This window comes from Equus przewalskii, chromosome 7 (assembly GCF_037783145.1).
Source record: "Equus przewalskii isolate Varuska chromosome 7, EquPr2, whole genome shotgun sequence".
In the NCBI taxonomy this organism is placed as follows: Eukaryota; Metazoa; Chordata; class Mammalia; order Perissodactyla; family Equidae; genus Equus; species Equus przewalskii.
In genome coordinates this window covers 61,361,003-61,381,280 of record NC_091837.1, presented here as the reverse complement: position 1 = coordinate 61,381,280, position 20,278 = coordinate 61,361,003, and the positions used below count along the sequence as shown (strand labels likewise).

At 37.6% G+C, this 20,278-nt stretch overlaps 1 long non-coding RNA gene across 1 annotated transcript; it reads left to right on the top strand.

The window, feature by feature from the left end:
* The first annotated feature begins 314 nt into the window (after nucleotides 1–314).
* LOC139084928 (uncharacterized) lies at nucleotides 315–18,136 on the top strand. The gene is made up of 4 exons (XR_011542867.1): nucleotides 315–430; nucleotides 2,798–2,891; nucleotides 4,428–4,578; nucleotides 17,872–18,136. It is a non-coding gene; the product is annotated as an uncharacterized lncRNA (long non-coding RNA).
* Nucleotides 18,137–20,278: the final 2,142 nt, after the last annotated feature.

Sequence of the window (20,278 nt, the reverse complement as noted above, 5' to 3'; positions counted from 1 at the left end):
AATTTTTATCACCAGAAACGAAACGCAGGAGGCCAATAGCTGCCTCCAGGAAGGGTCCGAGGATTAAATAGGAAAAACAGAGACTAGTCTGGTGTATGGTATTTTGGAAAACATTACTGTTAACACAGCATACAACACACTGTGAGTCAGGAAATTTTCTCACCAAGCCTGACTCAGAGAGAAAAAATTATTCAAAGACTTTTTTTTTAAATCACTCATAATACAGTAGATTCTCCTGTTTGATGCCAGTTCTATCCCTTTCCGGCACCATGGCAACCTTTGTCACAAAAGGGGCAGGAGTTAGAGGTTGCTGATGCTTATCTCTTTATCTTGTCTGGGGTTGTGTTTCTTTTGCTCTCTCCTGATCCACAATTTCGGCAAGAAACCAGGGCAAGAAACAGCCTCTCCGTCCCCCACCGCCTGGAATTATGTAATATGTGTAAAGTCTTAACTAACCTTGATTATTTACATCAAATAGAGTATAGCTTCATAGTCTACTATTCTCTTTAATGGAGATTTTACAGGACTTAAAGCAAAGCTGTTCCAAAGTGATATTGGGGTGGCAGGAGGTGGGGAACCACAAAAATATATTAAACAAAAATCTAGCCATTGACAAGTATCCTTCCTTAAAAAGATCATACCAGGTCACAGAGCAGGAGACAGAGTCAAAGGATTTCTGTCATTTGTGTTCTCTCCTGCTCTGTTTGAATCTTTGATTTATGTAATTCATTATTATACTCCTGTAGCATCAACCACAAGAATGTTATCATATCAGTAATTCCAGCAATTTCATACTACTATATGGACTTGTCACTTAACCTCAGCCAGAAAGCTTTCTAATAGTCACGCTTGTAGGGCCAGTTCTCCAGTCTCATAAAGTCCTTCATTTCAAAGATCCCCTGCACTATCCTGGAAATCGGCTTCCCACTGCACCCAGCTTTTCCCATAAACCTTGCCAGCCTGAACCCCAGGATTGATCTCTGAATCATTCTTACTAAGATCCTCCACTTTCTTTTTTGGAAAAAGCATACACTAACTGAGAACTTCTTGTGGAGAGACGTGGGGAAAGATCAATACTGTAGTCTGCATTCTCTTCTCCCAGAGCCAGCGAACAAGACATTGTTGTTGGTGAAAATCACCCAGCCTTTCTTGTTGTTGTCACTAAGGTCTTAGCATACATCTTAGGTGGACCCTTTATGTTCCCTGATATTTATTTACTCTTGGTTATTTGTTAATCACTGATTATTTTGTTGATTTGCCCCTAGTTACTTTTTCCTTTCTTAGTATCTTTAGTGAGTATGCCAAGACTTTGGCCTTCTCCTCAAAGTTTTCACCACCAATAGCCCCCCTGACGGCACATGAGCCCCTTAAGTGCTTCACAGAAGGATAAAGCCATTAGGCAGAATGGACCTCAAATTCCTGCTCCCAATCTAAATGTTTGCCTACCTGTGATCCTCTCTTTACCTCTGGGCTCAAGGGCGAGAGGCCCTTTATCTGCTGTAAGCCACCCTGCCCAGGAATTCTCTTAATCCCATTTTTGCTTATTTCCTCTAGGATCCAGATCCATCAGTTACTAGTTACTCTTTCTGGCTTCTGAGCCTTTAACACCTCCATCAACTCCCACAATTTCCTTTTCTTTCTCTTCCCACTCCCTTCTCATACATGCATCAGTCATCTTGCCTACTCTCTAGATGCCCAGTAGTGCTGAACTGCCTAGAGGATGACACACATACATTCCCCGGTGCTCTGCCGTGCCTCTTTGCCTTAGCTCATGCATGTCTCTTTGCTGTAGAAGACCTTTCCTACTCTATTTTTTCTCTTTCTGATTCTTGCTCATTCTTCAAAATTCAGGCTCAAGGATCCCATCTTATGAAGGAGACGTTGCTTAACATCCAAACAAGCAAAGTCCTCTTCCTTCATTTTGCCCTAACAGAGAGCACATACCTTTATCACAGCTGTTACACACTGATTTTTTCTCATTGTGTGTGAAATTTCTGTTTAACACTGTAGAATATGAGCTCCTCAAGGACAGAAAAAATTGTGTCTTAAATATCTTTATTTTTCAGTGCCAAATGTAGACTCGGGCACATGAGATTAAACTTTGTGTTAGACATATCAGTCCTACTGCCTTCCATACCTCTTGCCTTCTAAGGAAAATGTTTGCTCACATCACCCCTGCAGAACAGAGAATCTTTTAATTTCCATTCTGTATCAATTGATTCCTCTGCTCATTTCAGTTCTTTGCACTCTACAGAGTGTTGGTTCCAAGGCCAGCCAATCTAACTGGTCAGTGGTCTGTGAGAGGGCCTGGCAGAGAAACCTCTTCTAAAACACTCATGATGTGGTCAAAAAGTCATTTCAAATTTGAAGTGGATGCAATAGAGAGAAAGAGGAAGAAGTGGCAGCAGAAGCAGAAATTTTAAGGTCAGGAGACAGCTTGAGCGTAGGAGATAAGAAGAGCTATCCTGGTCCCTCAATGAGCTGAGTTTTGAAAGCAGAAGTAATGAACAGATGCTTGATCAGGATTAAAGTAATAATCTATCCCAAGATCTCATAAAAAGCATCAAGTGTGGACTAGAACCCAGGTCTCTTTATATTAAAACTAATGCTCTTTCTAGTCCAACTTATATGCTTTGCTCCTCCTTGTCTATACTCTAATGGCATCGAAAAGATAGATGTCAAATGATTTATCAGGCAGTGAACTACAAATGACCAAAGGTAGGTTCTTAAGTTAAGGAGTCATTCATTTAAGATGTAAATTAATGATCACCATTGTTTGTTGTTTACTATAAGCCAGGCAGGCACTATACCGTCATCATCAACTCATCATCATCATCATCATCATCATGTACACTTACCAGGCACTACTCAAAGGGCTTTACAAGTATAAGGTACATGTCGTCTTCCTAATAGTCTTTTCTAATAATCCTTTGAGGTAGTCAAGGCACAGAGGTGAAACAAATTGATTAAATCACAGTCAGGGAGTGGAAGCCCACTGGATATATAGAGATAGATAGATAGATATAGATACAGAAATAGATATAGACATGTATTATCTCATTTAATCATTTAATTCTCACAGCAAAAAATAGTTAATAATTCCTCATTCTATAGATGAGGAATCTGAGGGATCAGTCGAGTAGTGTTTTGTGCTAGTAGTTAATAAGACCCTGTCCTGACTTATATCAACTCCATGTCAGCTCTCATACTCTAAATTGTATTATGCTTTTGTCTTTTAAGCTGAATATTGATGAATGAGTAGAATGTTACTAAGTGAGAGTGATTATCATTATATAGGATTGTTTTTGTTCCCATGTAAATAATGTTTGAAATCTTCCTTAGGAGAATAATAATAATTTAAAAAATTACATCAGAGAATACGTCTGTAGCTCCCAGTCTGGTGTGGGTCTTCAGCATCATTTCAAAGAGAGAAATTTGCCTTTAGAACACTCCTGTGACTCCTTTTAGTTGTAGCTTCTCATCCATTCTTCTAAACTCCCCACAGTTGTCTATCCAAATTTTTTCTTAGGCAATAACGTTGTTATTCCTTTAGGAATATTTTTGTGTCAGGTACCTCTTAAACCTGAAATTAACAGAAGACTCTTTGAGAAGAGAGTAAAATCATGTCACTCCTTCCTACATGTAGGAGTGAGGATTACAGGGGACCCCAAAGCTGGCCTAAAATGGTCAGAAAAGAATCTCAGGAATGTCCCTACTCAGCATCATAAATATAAGGCAGTAGCCACTGATTGTTCAGAGCTCCTATTTTTTGAGAAGCTTAGCAAATCAATCTTTCTGTGATGAAAGGGGAGGAGTGGATTAATTGGGATAATGAACCAGTAGTTTTTGGACAAAGAGCAGGCCAATCGTTTCCTCCACTCCATGACACAGAAAGTCAAGCTGGTCCCCAAAATAAAATTACTGGAAAGAAGGGGAGCCTAGGTTGGTTCCCTAGCACGAGTACCAGAGACTAAAGACTTTTGGGGCTGTCCAGTTTTTCTATGGGGACCCTATGGATAAATATGAAATAATATGGTAAAAAGAAAGGAAGGAAGAAAAGAAGGAAGGAACGAAGGTGTCAATACAAGGTACTTCTGCATACTGGGCAAGACCTGGGCTACAAGAGCATCCTGTGAATACTGAGAATGATTTTACTAAATTAGAAGGCCCAGTTTTGCAGAGTGATACCTTGCAACCAAAACAAAAAAAACACAAAAAAACCCCAAAAATCCCCAAGAACTAATCCGTTTCTCCTTGGCCATTTGGAAGAGAGCTGAAATAGTTGGTTGGATAAATTCTCATGTCTAAGAAATTCCAGAGAGGAAGTGATTGCTAAAAAATACTTGCTCTTAAGGGAGTTAGGGAGGGTAGTTTGATTAAGTGAAGATAATCAGAAACTGAAGTGTATACTTGTTCTGAATTTGTAGAATGGGTCATATTGATCATGCACTGAAATTATGAGGCTCTCCTGACGACTCCACTATCCTCTGTAATCAGATGGACGAATCTCTAGTGTTAGGAAAAGAAATTGTGGACAGGGATTCTCAAATCACACCACAGAGAAGACCAAACCATCTGGTAAGTTCTAAAGCGCCGCCACCTATATCACTGCCTTCAAACCATGACACTTGTCATCAGCAGATCTAAGTATTTCTCAGTGCTTATTCTCATGGTCATTTTGAAAAAGACTTGTATTTCTAGTTGGAAAAGTTAAATCTTATAAAGGCGGAGAAAAAGTCTTCAGTTTCAGCAACCACATTTCCTGACCTAGGACTGATCTTGATCATATCTGACCCGGAAACCTCTGTTGAACCCAGAGGTAAGCATCATGTTCTATAATATAATGATCATAAAACATTCCTCTTCAGTGGAACTTACCCCAAATTTAATATTTCATCACTCTGGGAGCGTTTTCCTCCTCTGACTCCTTTAACATTTGCTAACTGCAATATTCATCTTACTACCTTTTTATATATCACTTTACCCAATTGTTTGAAAGCACGCATAGGGAATCTGACAGCCTCGAGAAAATGTAAACTTTTTTAGGAAGTGTACCTAGTGCAATGTTTGTCAAGTCTGGTTCAAAGGGTCACTAGAAATCCACAAGGAATTAGGGGTGTTCGATGAGGAAAAAGGTAAAAAGGTGTGTTCTTTTAAAGATTTTGACAAGTTATATATTAGAAAGTTAATTATTTCCTCCATTTGACTTATAAATCCAAAATGATAAGCTTTCTTTTCATGGAAATGAAATTTTTAATAACCACTGACCAAAACAGGGAAAAAAAAAAAGCTGCCTTTGTGGGTTTTTTTATTATTATTATTAAGACTGCTTTTTTAGAACAGTTTTACACTCACAGCAAAATTAAGGGGAAAGTGCAGAGATTTCCCATGTGCTCTCTGTCCCCACACATGCATAGCCTCCCCATTATTAACATTCCCCACCCTGGTATACTTGTTATAATTGATAAAGCTATGTTGGCATATCGTAATCACCCAAAGTCCATAGTTTGTGTTATGGTTCACTCTGGGTGTTGTCCTTTCTAGGGATTTGGACAAATTTGTAATGACACGTATCCGTCATTATGGTATCACACAGAATGTTTCACTAAATTAACGATTTTTCATAAAAATCCTCTGTTCTCTGCCTATTCATCTTTTCTCTCCACCCCTGTAAATCCCTGGCAACCATTGATCTTTTTACTGTCTCCATCGTTTTGTCTCTTCCAGAATGTGATGCAGTTGGAATCATGCAATATATAGTCTTTTCAGATTGGATTTTTTTTACTTAGTAATATGCAGTTAAGGTTCCTCTATGTCTTTTCATGTTATTAAGCTATTAAGCTCATTTCTCTTTACCAATTAATAATATTTCACCGTCTAGATGTATCACAGTTTATTTACCCATTTACCTATTGAAGGATATCTCGATACCTTCCAGGTTTTGGCAATTATGAATAAAGCTGCTATAAACATTCGTGTGTAGGCTTTTGTGTGCACATAAGTTTTTAATTCCTTTGGATAAATACCAAGAAGTGAGACTGCTGGATTGTATGGTAAGAGTATGTTTAGTCTTGTAAGAGACTGCTAAACTGTCTTCCAGAGTGGCTACAGCTTTTGCATTCCCACCAGCAATGAATGAAAGTTCTTGTTGCTCCACATCCTCACCGGCCTTTGGTGTTGTTAGTGTTCCAGATTTTGGCCATGGTAATAGGTGTGTAGTGATATCTCACTGTTGTTTTAATTTGCATTTCTCTGAGGACATATGATGTGGAGCATCTTTTCATATGCCTATTTGCCATCCGAATATGTTCTTTGGTGGGGTCTCTGTTATGGCCCATTTCTAAACTGTTTGTTTGTTTTCTTATTCTTGAGTTTAAAGAGTTCTGTGTATATTTTGGATAATAGTCTTTTATCAGATATGTCTTTTGCAAATATTTTCTCCCAGTCTGTGACTTGGTCTTCTCATTTTCTTGACATTATTTTTCTGCAGATAAGAAATTTTAAATTTTAATGAAGTCCAGCTTATGCACTATTTCTTTCATAAATTGTGCTTTGATATTGCATCTAAGAAACTATTGCCATACTCAAGGTTATCCAAGTTTTATCCTATGTCATCTTCTAGAAGTTTTATAGTTTTGTTTTGCATTTAGGTCTGTGATCCATTTTAAGTTAACTTTTTTGAAGTGTGTGAAGTCTATGTTTTGATTCCTTTTTTTTTTTTTTTTTTGCGTGTGGATGTCCAGTTGTTCCAGCACCATTTGTTGAAAACACTATCTTTGCTCCATTTTATTGCTTTTGCTTCTTTGTCAAAGATCAGTTGACTATATTATGTGAGTATATTTCTGGGCCCTCTATTTGTTCCATTGATCTGTCTTTGCCCAATATCACATTGTCTTGATTACTGTAGCTTTACAGTAAGTCTTGAAATCGGGTAGTGTCCATCCACCAACTTTATTCTTCTTCTTCAATACTGTGTTGGCTATTCTGGATCTTTTGCCTCTCCATATAAACTTTAAAATCAGTATGTCAACATCCAAAAAATTACTTGCTATAATTTTGAATCTGTAGGTCAAGTTGGAAAGAACTGACACTCTGACGGTATTAACTCTTCCTATTCATGAACATGGAATATCTTTCCATTAATTTAGTTCATTGATTTTGTTCATCAGGGTTTTGTAGTTTTCCTTATATAGATCTTATATGTTTTTTATTAGATTTATACCCAAGTATTTTTGGAGGGGTGCTACTGTAAGTTATATTATGTTTTAAATTTCTCATTCTACTCGTTCATTAATAGTATTTAGGTAAGGTATTGACTTTTGCATATTAACCTTGTATTGTACATCCTTGCTATAATTGTTTATTAGTTCCATGAGATTTTTTTGTCAATTCTTTTTGATTTTTTACATAGACAGTTGTGTCATCTGTGAACAGAGAGTTTTATTTTTTCCTTTCCAATCTGTATATTTTTTATTTCCTTATCTTGTCTTATTTGATTAGCTAGAGCTTCCAGTATGATATTGAAAAGGAGTGGTAAGAGGAGGCATCCTTGCTTTATGTCTGATCTTAGTGGGAAAACTTTGTGTTTTGCCCTTAAGTATGATATTAGCTGTAGGTTTTTGTAAAAGATAGCCTTTATCAAGTTGAGGAAGTCCTTAGTGGCTTTTTCAACAAAGCAAATGAAAAATTCTTTGGAATTTCTTTAATACGTGAGATAGAGATATTGGGGCTTGAGTAAAGATAGTTGAAGAACTATATCCAAAAAGTATTCATCAATTGGGGGCCATCCCAGTGGCATAGTGGTTAAGTTTGCCAGCTCCACTTCTGTGGCCTGGAGTTCACACGTTTGGATCCCGGGTGTGGACCTACACATCACTCATCAAGCCATGCTATGGTGGTGTCCTGTATACAAAATAAAGGAAGATTGGCACAGGTGTTAGCTCAGGGACAATCTTCCTCAAGCAAACAGAGGAAGATTGACAACAGATGATAGCTCAGGGGCAATTTTCCTCACCAAAAAAAAAAAAGAAGAAGAAAGAAAAGTATTCACCAATAGACCACTGAGAATCTGTCATTTGGTTCATTATAGAGTTTTACACTTGGTCACTTCTGTTCAATACTCTTTTCAGTATGTTAACTAACCAAGAATTGCTTATCAAAACTTTAGATAGTATATAGTTATGATGGATAGTTAGAAATATCTATTCATTTCAAGTAAACACATCTACATTGGCTCCTAGGTATATGAGATATTTTGTCAGATATTGTGAGGGCTCTGAAGATGAAGCATGATCACTAACCTGAGTGAGAATATATTTTAATGGGGATATATGATATATATATGCAAGGTAAAATATCTCATGTCATGAGAAGGTTTCCTTCCACTTGCTTCCTCACCTGTCATTCTATCTCTTCCTCACCACAACAAGGATGCTGAATTCCACTACTTTCATCAAAATTGTCAAGCACTTTCCTGACTCAGAGCTTTTGGATTTGCTGTTTCCTTTCCACAAAATACTCATTCTACACATCCAACCCCTTCACTGCCTGCCACATACTCCAGCTCCACCAAGACACACACACACACGGACGCACACAGACACACTCACATACATGCTTTATATATAGTCTATATATTTTCTAGAGCTTACATAAAATAAACCATCCAAGTACCTCTACTATTTACTATTCTAATACCCTGCTCTTCGCCTTTGTAGAATGTAATTATGCATGTTATGCAAAAATTTGTCTATATTTGTTTAAAATCTGGCTTCTGTATGATCAAAGAAGACAGAAAATCTGCTTGTTCTGTTCTTCACAATGTGTCCAATAATTGGACCAGATCCCTGTGTATGGTCAATGACATATTTGCTATATGAATGAATACAAAAGTGATGATGTCTACTCCCTAGCTGAGTGAAGATGATGTTTGTATCAAAGTGGTGGCATTTGGGCTGAAATTTGAAAGTTGCATAGGATTTTTACAGGCTGAAGATGGAGAGGACTAATAGTCCCACTGTGCTCCACGTTGTCTAGCCCACGACTCAAGTATTTTATAAAGTTTTGACTGCCACTTTCAAAAATGGACATTGTTAAATGGGAATGCACAGAGAGAAAAGCAACACGGATAATAAAGTGCAAGACATAGCAGACATGGCATTGTTGAAGTAATTCAATGTTTTGAAGGACCATCCACGGCAGTCCTCCATCACCGAGAGCAGCACGCTTAGTCTAAGACAACACTGAGAAAGGACTACAAACTCACCATGGTTACACACACTTGCACATGCAGGAATTGTATATTATATTTCACAAATAGAAATCAGCCTATGGTGTAGTGATTAAAAACATTGAATAGGAATTAGGAGAACTTGATTCTAGTCACTAATTTGTCATTAACTAGTTATGCCACCTAACTTCACAGGTTGTTTGTATAGATGGAAAATGAGAGTTATTTATTTTTGTCTATTTTATTTCCATAATCTATTATAGGTTCAATATTCTATTTTCTCGTTAAAAGGTGATTTTCTGATACAACTTAAAATTTTAAACTTTAAAGTCATTTTAAAGGGGAATCTAAAGAACCAGCAAATGAATCCAAGGATTGGAGGATTGGGATGGGAAAAAATTTATGCAAATACAGTACATAGATTAGACTGGAGAGAGCCAAGTGCCTTTAGAACAAGAAACTATAAGACAAGGGAAGCAATCAATTTTGAAAAAACTCTCTTCCTGGGGCTGGCCCCGTGGCTGAGTGGTTAAGTTCGCGCGCTCCGCTGCAGGCGGCCCAGTGTTTCGTTAGTTCGAATCCTGGGCGCGGACATGGCACTGCTCATCAGACCACGCTGAGGCAACGTCCCACATGCCACAACTAGAAGAACCCACAACGAAGAATACACAACTATGTACCGGGGGGCTTTGGGGATAAAATGGAAAAAATAAAAAAATCTTTAAAAAAAAAAAAAAAAACTCTTTTCCTCATTGGTACAGTGGATTTCTTACTGATAAGGCATTCTATGGTTATGTGTAATTTTAGTCTATTCTCCTTGTCCTAATAGAAAATAAATAGTAAACATAGGAGTCGTTCCTCCCTTAACTTTTAAGCTAGTTTTAAATTTTCTTGTTTGGACATACACAGTGGTGGTGGAGGGTCATTGAGGGAAGTCTTTTGCACCAGAAGATTGGTGAGAAACTTTAGCAAAGTGCCGGAAAATTTAACTCACAGCTCTTCTCATTGAGAGAATTGCCTTCCAGCCTGGCTACAGAACCCCTGTTAGAAGAAGAAGTCACTGATCACAGTTAGGAAAAAAACAAAAAAACAAAAAAAAAACACCCAATATTTGAATCGAAGAGTATGCAATCAACAAGAAGAAAGAAAAGGAGGAAGCGAATGATTATAATTGAGTTTCTGTTTCCTGTGAGGAACTGCTTAGGAACTCTTATCTTCATAACAATCCTATGACTTAGGTATTACCCTGCCATTTATAATAAGAGGAAACTGAAGTTCAGAGAGGTTGAAGTCTCCCCCAAACTCAGGCCACTACTGAGGAGCAGTGGGAGAATTTAAGCAAAAGCCTACCCCAGGCCTGCTCTTTCCACATGTTATTCAAATATAATATCATTTTAATACTTTTTAACAACTATGCATCATTGTTTTAACATAAATTTCAACTGCTACAGAAAAAGTCAACTAATTTTTATTTCTCAATTGAACAAAAACTTTTTAAAAATTAGAGTTTTGGACTATAAAACCAATACCAGAGTATAGCCTATAGCCTACTAGCAGAATTATCTAATCGTCAATTAAAGTACAAGATAGAAAAAAAGAATAGAGCAAATTCATATTTTTGGTTTATTTTCACCTCTCCCCACCTGGTTATTTGTATCAGAGGCAGGTCATGGCATTACTATAGGCTACAAAGTCTTATAGCATTAAATTTAAAATGTATCTAAATAATCATATTATAGTCTCAATTTCTTAATTTACAAATTAGGAAACTGTCAAAGAAGCTGATTGCCTCAAACACAGTGACAACAACACTTAAAGAATCAGCATAAGAACGCTGAAAGACATTTATTCACCAAATACTTATTGAAAACCAACCATGTCACAAACACTTTTCTAGGCACTGGGCATGCAAGAGTGAATAATAAAGACGATGACCTGTTCAGCTAGAAATTATGATTTACTGACAAGTGCAGAGAATTAAAATGGAGAATTCCTAAATTATAAGAAAGAACCAGTCATGTAAAAATTAGAGAAAAAAATATTCTTAGTAGATAAAACCTCAACTGTAATGAGCCTTAAGGTGGGAACAAAATTGGCATGTCCCAGGAGCAGAAAGAATGCTCTGTGGCTTGAGTGTGTTGGTCTAGGGGAGAAGGCAATTAGATAAGGGTAGCGGTAGACTGGAGCCAGATTATGTGGGTCTCCACAGGCCAGAGTCAGAAATTTACATTAAGTTCCAAATGCATTAAGAAAGTTTTAAGATTTTAGGCAGGGAAGACATAATCCTCTTTGCAGCATACAGACTACTTGAGCTGTTGTGTGAGAGAATGGACCAAGCAGGAGCAGCAAGATGAGTCAGGAGGCTCGGTGGCACCCAGGGAACCGATGACAGTGGATCAATAGATAAGGTTGGCAGAAACGAGGATGAAGATCTCAGATATGATTTGATAGCAGAGTCAAGTCCTACTTGTGAATTTTATGTCAAAAGGGAAGGAAAGAGAAGAATTAAATCAAGGATGGCTTTTTTTTTTTTGAATTGATCATAGGGTTGGTTGGTTAGTGGAGTAGTTAGCTAGAGGAGATGAGACAAACAGGAAAGAAGGGACTGAGGGTGAGGGATGGGGAAGGTATTGAAGAGTACTGTTTTGAATATGGAAAATTTGAGGTGAATATTTGAACTCCTTTGGAGATATTCTCCCTGAGATGGAGGAAGAGGTCAAGGCTAGAGATACAGTTTGGGAGTCATTATCATATAGATGAATTTGAGGCCATGGGAGTAGATGAGATTACCTATGGAGAGGAGATAGAGGATCCCAGGAATGAGCCCTAGGGCTCTTTAAAATTTTGAGAGCAGTATTTTTCCTTAAATAAATGTCTTTCTATTTAACTAGTAGATTTAATTTCAGAAGTTTTCTATTTAAGGGTAGTTAAGTCAAAGCAAAGCAATCATTATTTTTTCCTTGAAATCTTCTCTAATCCCCATGCCCCAAAGGCCATATATGAAGTTCTAAGTAAGTTTAATAAAAGAAATACAAAAATACACACAATTACACAATTTGTGTAAGAGGGCCTTCTTGATTGTTGCTTTGTACTTGATAGCATTTCTACCTATCTTTGGACATCAGCTGTCATTCAGCCTTTCCTAATAATAGATTGTGATTGTGCATGTTATTATATCTTTGCAAACTCAGAAGGAAGCATTATGTTCTATGAACTGTACCCTCATGAGTTTAAACCCTGTCAAAAGTACAACTAGGGAGTGCCTTTGTCACTGAGCAATTGCAGCTCAGTATTACTAAAATCTTCTTTAAGCTGCTCATTGAAGAGTACGATGGTGCCATTTCCATCCTGAGTAACTCCCAGTTCCGAAGCACAGTGTTATTATACTGTATCAATTCCGAGGCCCTCCAGCTGCAGGTTTGAAATAGCTGCACTCCATGAAACCCGACTTTTAAATCCCAGGAAAGGGAGTGCAGCCCTTTATTGTCCTAAAATAGACCAACGCAGCGTGGCTCAGTAAGGGGTCTTTCTGATGGCGCCTTCAAAATTATCATCCTCAGTGTTCAGTGTGGGAAATGAAAGTCTTGGAGAACTTTTCAGGAGCAGGCTTTTGGCCTGAGGCTCTTGAAAAAATCTTTTCAGTTTCTCCCTGTCTGTATACGTGATGACTCACCATTGCTTATCACTTTTTCCAAGAGAAGGGACTACTTCTATGAAGGTGCATATCAGTTTTACGTGCCACGCTGCACTGAGTGGTTGAATTGTGGATGTAGTTCATAGCTGGTGGGAATGTGGTTGGTTGCTAATTTTTAAATATCTAAAAGTGCTGCATAAAATATAACATCCCCAAGATTGCACAGGAGAGAAGGTAGAAAACTGAGCTGCGTTGATTTCTAGTTAGATTTGAGCTCTGAATTTCGCTCCTCAACTTTCCACCCCTGACGCCGCACCTCCCTTTCGTATTTTCACAAACAATACACACACTTGTCTTGCTTTTGCCTTTCAGACTGTTCATACCCAGTGAATTGCTCTAACTCCAATAGGAATTACCTACTAAAATCACCTTCCTAGATTTTAAATCTGGTTCTGGGTGAAGGAAATAAACTTTCCTGCCCCTCAGAACTGCCTTCCAGATCTGTTTCCTATTCTGGCTTCTAATACTTGCCTGACCTCCTTATCTTTCCTGGCTGTATTCTCAACCTGCTTTCTGGTCTGACTTTTATTGTCTGAGGACATTCTTACCATAGCCTAGCTCCTCTGCTCTCAGAATCCCCCTGAGGCCCTTCCTCTGTGACATCCAATCCCTTCATCTTTAGGTTCCTTATTATCCCTGGATTTTCTCATTTAACTTAGTTTCATGGTTCCCCTATCTCCTGAAGGTAAACATAGTTTTATGCCCTGGCTCTAGAAAGTCAAAGTTCTACAGAGAGGAGAATAATTCTCTTCATGTCCTTTAGAACATTCACCTCAATTCACTTTGAATGAAAATGACAAGGTTTATGGTAATATTTTTCTGAAGTACAAACACCAATGCCATGGCTGATTCTCTATTACATTTAGTAAAATAATTATGGAAATGGAAGTTTTTCATTTTACTATTCTTACCATTTTCATACTTTTTAATATGATTTAGGTTTTCCTTTAAGGATTAACTAGCTTAAAACAAGAAAAGTCTTGAGCACCTATTCTTTTTCTTTTTACATCCTTGTCTCATTGACCTTTCCAAAGTAGAGGTGATGACATGTAGTATTTCTTCCATACTGACCTCCCACTTCCTGTGCCAGTTTTCAACTCTTTACGAGTAAAGAAGTTAATAAAGGAAAGAGAGGGAACTTTGATGCTGCCAACTCTTAAGCAATTTAAGCTGTGACTTTACTAACCTTAAAGTAAATGAAGCCAGATCCAGTAGCTGCACGATCAAATGCTGTTACAGGATAATTTAGTCCAATTGAATATTACAGTAATGGGGGGAAAATGAATTCTGTGCACATTGAAGTTTCTGCTTCTCCAGGAAAATTAAACTGCTGAATGTCCATGTACCCCACTGAAACTATCTCAAATTCACCTTAGCCTGCTGTGTGAATGTGAAGGTCAAATCTGTTGACCTAGCTTTCTGGAATAGATCTCCAGACTGGAACCACTCATTTCCCCCTGTTCCTAAAAGCTTGTCTTATCTGTATAGTTTGAAGAACTAGTTTAATTTCACAAATGGACAATATTAGAATACAAAAAATTATTTTCTCCACTTAGCTTTATGGTTCCGAGGATCCTATGGAATTTTACAATCACTGATTGACATATAACTGAGGTCCACATATATGCTGACTTACTAAGCCATTGAGAATCTACTGTAAATATTTGTTAACTTTCCTTCCATGTAAGGGATGCTAAAAGTTTCATATTTTTATGGAAGTATCTTAGCTCCAAAAGGCATATGAAGAAAAGATGTGGAAGAAAAAATATTGAATGCTTATCTTCTGGTCAAGTAAGCATGTACATATTATTTACTCTTCTCCAAGCCACTGGCAAGAAGCTGCAAGCACTGAAAAGTACGTTATCTATCCTGAGGTAGCACATAGAATAGGAGAGAACTTAAAACATGGTCACTAGCCACTATGGTACCAGAGAGTGCAGGCCACAGAAAGTGAATAAAAAGGAAAATTTCATATTCATGAGGTAGAGAGACGCAGGGGTGAGGAGGAAGGGAGTGAAGGGAGGGTAGGACTTGAGATAAGTCCAGAAGAATAATAGAACTGGAAATTTTAAGGAAAGATCTGATAAATATAAAGGAGGGGGCACAATACATTTCAAAGACAGAGAATAATATTTAATCTAAGATCAAATTCTGTCAGTATGCTCAGAGTCATATGGTTACTTTGCATGATTTCACAAAAGAGAAAGAAGGGAGATTATAGATACCCCTTGTGAATGGGCATCTTAAATAATTGCATAACTCAGCATGAAGTTCATCCAAACATTTTTTGTTTCTAAATGAAATAACAGCTTCTGAACTGCATCCTATAGTTGACCCTCAAACCGTTTCCATGGTAAGTGGCTGAATCACTAATGGATATTCAAAAGGTGTCTTAGCAGATACTGACAAAAACCTGTTAAGGGGCAACATCCATATACTGATTTCCCCTTGATGGTGCAGAATATGTTAACTTTATTCAAGCATTTGTGTGAGACACAGTGTAGCACTAAGAACTTTCTACCTTAGGGTACTAAACTCTATTGCTTCCCAAATCTTAGGGTTCATCTCTGATTTTCTGCTGACTATTGCATAGTCTTCCCAACCATCCATGCACCCATACATACACACATCATCTATACTGAACGTCATTCATTGAGCACCCACTCTTTGTCCAACACAGTGCTAGGTACATAGGAACATACAAAAGAAGTATACAAAATTGCTCTTCCCCTCATAGAACTCATCATTTTACAAAAGTCACATCAAATTCTCATTTTCATTATTTTTCATTCTACTTTCCACCACATGATTATGATCAACTTTTCTAAGTGTAATTCTCTTGCTGTAAGAGTTCCTTTGTTTTTATTCCATCCACTTGCCACCTTGCTTCTTTTACACTATAGTTTAGGATTGCCTAATCTCTCATTTTTGTCTAGAAGCACCACTTTGCACACATCATTTTAGCAACAAAAACTCTCCGTATGGCCTTCACTTCCTGCCTTTTTTTGAGTCTCTCTACTCTCTGCAAAAATATATATCCCAATTTCATTTATAGTTAGATGCTTACAATTAAAATGCCACTGTCCTTGTTAAGTTGCTTTAGTGATATTATTCTCTGCCAAACCATGGTAGCTGTAAATGAGATTTGAGACTCATTTTCGTCAGACCAAACAAAACCTAAATTTATGTGCACAATTGGTGGCCAGTTTTCCTTCTTCTGCAAACACGATGCAGTCAAGTATCCAGGGACACATGTCTCCTTGATGCTCGTCTATGCAGTGAGGATCGGCTGTCCTTCTCATCCGTTTTGTCCTTTGCAACATTCTATCAGCTCCCCTGACATCCTCATCGTGGTCATCATGATTGCCATTAGACTCAGATCTTGAGTTCAACTGAAAAATTCAATTTGTCCAGGTACAAAAGCCACTGTGCCTGTGACTATGTCACCTTCTGTATTAGCCAGGAAAGAGAATAAGAAAGAGAAAATATGTGAGTTGAAAAGAAACACTAAATGGAGTGCTTATTTAAACATATTCTAAAATATGTTTGTCTACTTGACCTAACTACTGACTTAAACGCAATAAGAAGGCATTTTAACACCATTAGTATCTGGATTTCTGCCAGAGAAAGCTCCTTGCTTTATATCCCCTTAGGCTGTACTGATGAAACTACCTTAAAATGGGGTTTAATAGCACTTAATCCATTTTAAATGCTAAAGCAACCAGTAAAGTGTATCAGATGATGAAAAAAATAAGACTCTAGAGGTTAAAGAAAGTATTCCAGCAGGGACTTCCTTGCTTATATATAAAATGTGTCGAATTTTCTCTTGGAGTCATGGTGAGGACGTGTCTTTCACCAGGCAGTGGTTCCGGGCAGATATTGCTTTGCTCCAATAGCAGTGATGTTGCTGCTTCCACTGGTGTGTTTTTCTAGACGTCACAGTCCAATCATCACTGCAGATTTGGCTGATGCTGGGGGTCTTGGTAGTGGATGGTAGCAGCATACTAAAATGTTTTCCACGCAGTAAAATTAAGCAGTCCAAATTCAGATGCAGACTGCTCAGGGACAAGACGCTAAGTGCTTCTAAGTGTTTTGTTGAGAGCCAGTGTTTAAGTAAACATTACAAATTACGGTTGTCTAGTAAATAACGTGGACTGAAGCCCTGGAGAAATTTATTATTCATAATATACATCATTTTGTCAGCTGGATCATGTAGCTTTTTTCTCAAAGAAATTGACGGAGGTTTTGGTTTGATTGCTGGCAAGGAGCAGTAAGTGCTTTTCAAAGATCCAGGCAAGGCCAGGGCTTAAGAATCTCCCAAGCCGAACCTCTGTCACAAAAGGCAGTCCAGAGAGGCAGCCAATCCTTGCTGAACATGCGTGCTCCGACAGTCGTTTTGGTGTTTTGTTGGCTCAGCTGCAGCATCCTCGGAAGGGTACGTGGTCAGTTGAGACCGTCTTTTATTGTGTTTGCCCTGAGGAGCCCAATAAGACTTCTTCCCCAGGGCTTGAGGATTAGTCACTAGGTAGCATTTTAGTTGCATGTGTTTCTTCCCTTTTGAGCCCTCTCATGTATATATGTGTGTGTGTGCATGCATGCATTTATTTGTGTAGTTATGTGAAATAAAGTTTAACAATAATTTTCAGTACTATCTGGAGAAATGAACAGGTAAATACATTTTTTCATTTCTTGCCGTATATAATGCCCTTTGTGTTTGTACTTTAGTTTCAGTATGTAAGGGCACATGGCTTCTATTCATGAATTTGTTCATTTATGCAGAGAATGTTCCTTGTGCTCCAGCTATGAGCCAGCACTGTGCTAGGCCCTGGAGATCAGACAGGCAGAGAAGGAAACCACGATTACAATGCAATAATCTCCAGGCTGTGGTAGAAATAAGAATGGTGCATTATGCAAACGTGATGACATGACACTTGTCTCATCCTTTCAGATCAGAGAGATCTTCCTGGAGAAGGCAAGCCCTGAGCTGAGTCTTAAAGAAGGAACTATGTAAGAGAAGAGGGAGAGTTCAAACAGAAGAAAGAGTGTGTTTCAAGTCACAGAGAAGAAAGAGAGGCCATGCCAGGGAATTGCACTTGGTTGGGCCTGCCTGGAGCTCAGCATTTGCATGGGGGTGAGGCAGAAAATGGGATATTAGAGAAGGTGAAAGAGGCTGGCTTTGGTGTATAGAATAAAGTTATCTGTGGCAGAAGAGACCATAAAGCACTTTCTTAGTTTCCTTTGTGGAGACAGGGAAATCAGTTTTCAGTTTTCTCATGTGTAAAATGAGGTATTCGGACTCTACAATCACCAAGGCCTTTTCCAGCTCTAAGATTCTGTGATTCTATGAATTTTTGGTACCTTGCAAGAAAACATAAAAGTATTCATGAACACATGAATCAATATTCTCTTCTGTAGGAGAAAACAATTCCATTATCTCAAATTTATATTTGGAAATCTGATATGGTATTAGACATGTTTCACACACAATCACCCCTTTTAATTATTAAAACGGCACCTATTGTTGGTATAAGGAGAAAAAATAGATAATTACAAATATTTATTGTTGTTTACAGTTCCATTCTTAAAGAAAATGTGAGATCTCTCAACTTGTGCTTAAAATTTCTTAGCAAATTAAAATGTTAATTGAAACTATTACCCTGAGATGAAAGGCAACATATTTTAGTAGAAATATAATGGCAAAAATTCAAGTAAATATTAGTCATTATTATTTTTTATCAATGTAAAACTAGGCCAATAAGATTACTTTGAGAGTATTTATATGAAAAGGAAAAAATAATTTCTCAATTTGCTCATTTCTCTGTTCCACAGTAGAATTTCATGTGTACAGTTTTCAGCCTCATCATTATTAGTAATTTCTACCTTTTCATCAACTGAAATGTCAATCAATTTACACCTAATTAGATATAGACACATACGTTCAGATACATACTTTATTTTGTGTTGCCAGAAATCTATAATTACTGTAAAAATCTAAAATGACTACATATGTAATTTCATCTCAAGGTCCTTTTCGTAAACCCTTTAAGAAGAATTGAGTCAAAGTAGTTTAATTATTTGGATATATAAATGAAAAAAAGAAGACAGGGGATCTGAGTTATTTATTCAGAATCACACAGCAAGCACAATGACAAAATGAGAATAAAATTTAATAGTCTAGAACCATACAATTACACTGCCATTTAGACTTACCAGCCCTACTGAACCTACTAATATACTGGTTTTCAAGTATTCCATTTTATACCAGATAGCCAGGAAATCAGTCTCTTCAGTTACAGTCAAAACACACAGTCTCATTTATTCAACAAATACTTGTAATGTGACTAAGGTTTGCCAACTATAGAATTAACCACTGAAGTTTCAAGAGCAAATGGAAGCCAATCTTTGTTCCCAAGGAGTTCATAGTACTATGAGGATCCCACTCTGTAACGTAGCAATAACAAGCTTTATAATAAATGCAAATAGGAAATAAGCTTGAGGTACTTTGAAAGGGTATCTTAGAGGGGATTCAATCCAATTTGTGGAGGCCTTAGAATGTCCCCTAAGGAATGACTTCCAAATTGGTGTCTATGGAAGAAGGTGGAGTTAGAGAGAAGTTTGGGATTCTGAGAAGTATCAGTATTTATAGGTTATGTGGAGGAAGATAAGCACAAATGAGCCTGAGAAGAAGCATCCAAAGGGGAGATGGAAGATGCAGGAAGCAAGACTTTTTGGAAGCCCAGGGCATAAGAAATTTCTAAAATAGAAAGTTTGTTAAAGTTGAAGACTGCAGAGAGGTTAGGGAAGAAAATGATCAGAAAACAGATGATAGATTTATCAACAATACCATTAGTATCCAGGTATGAACTAGAATCAATTCATGAAATGATAGGAGTAGAGTCCAAAAGGCAATGGGTTTAATAGTGACTTTGAGGTGAACAAAGGTGACCAATCTCTTTAAAAGTGTAGTCACATAAGGAAAAGATGTAGTAAGATGGAGAGAGGGAAGGGTTGGTGGGAGGGTTTTTTGTTTTTTTGTTTGTTTTTTAATGATATGAGAGCCTGAGCATGTTTAAATACGAATGAGAAGTATCTAGGATCAGATGTCAAGTAGAAAGCAGTTTAAGGGAAGGCATATTTGACCAAGAAAGGATTGAGATTATAGTGTCCAGTGCATACAGTGAGGGATTAGCTTTAGATGAGGAAAGGGGACTACTTCAAATAAAAAGGATTAAGTGTTAGAAGGTTGTCTTGTAGGTAGGTATTGGGTATTGGAAGTTGATGGTGTTCCTATCTAATATCTTCTATTTTCTCTGTGATGTAGCATATGGAGCCAGGGCTGGGATGGAGGGGGTAGG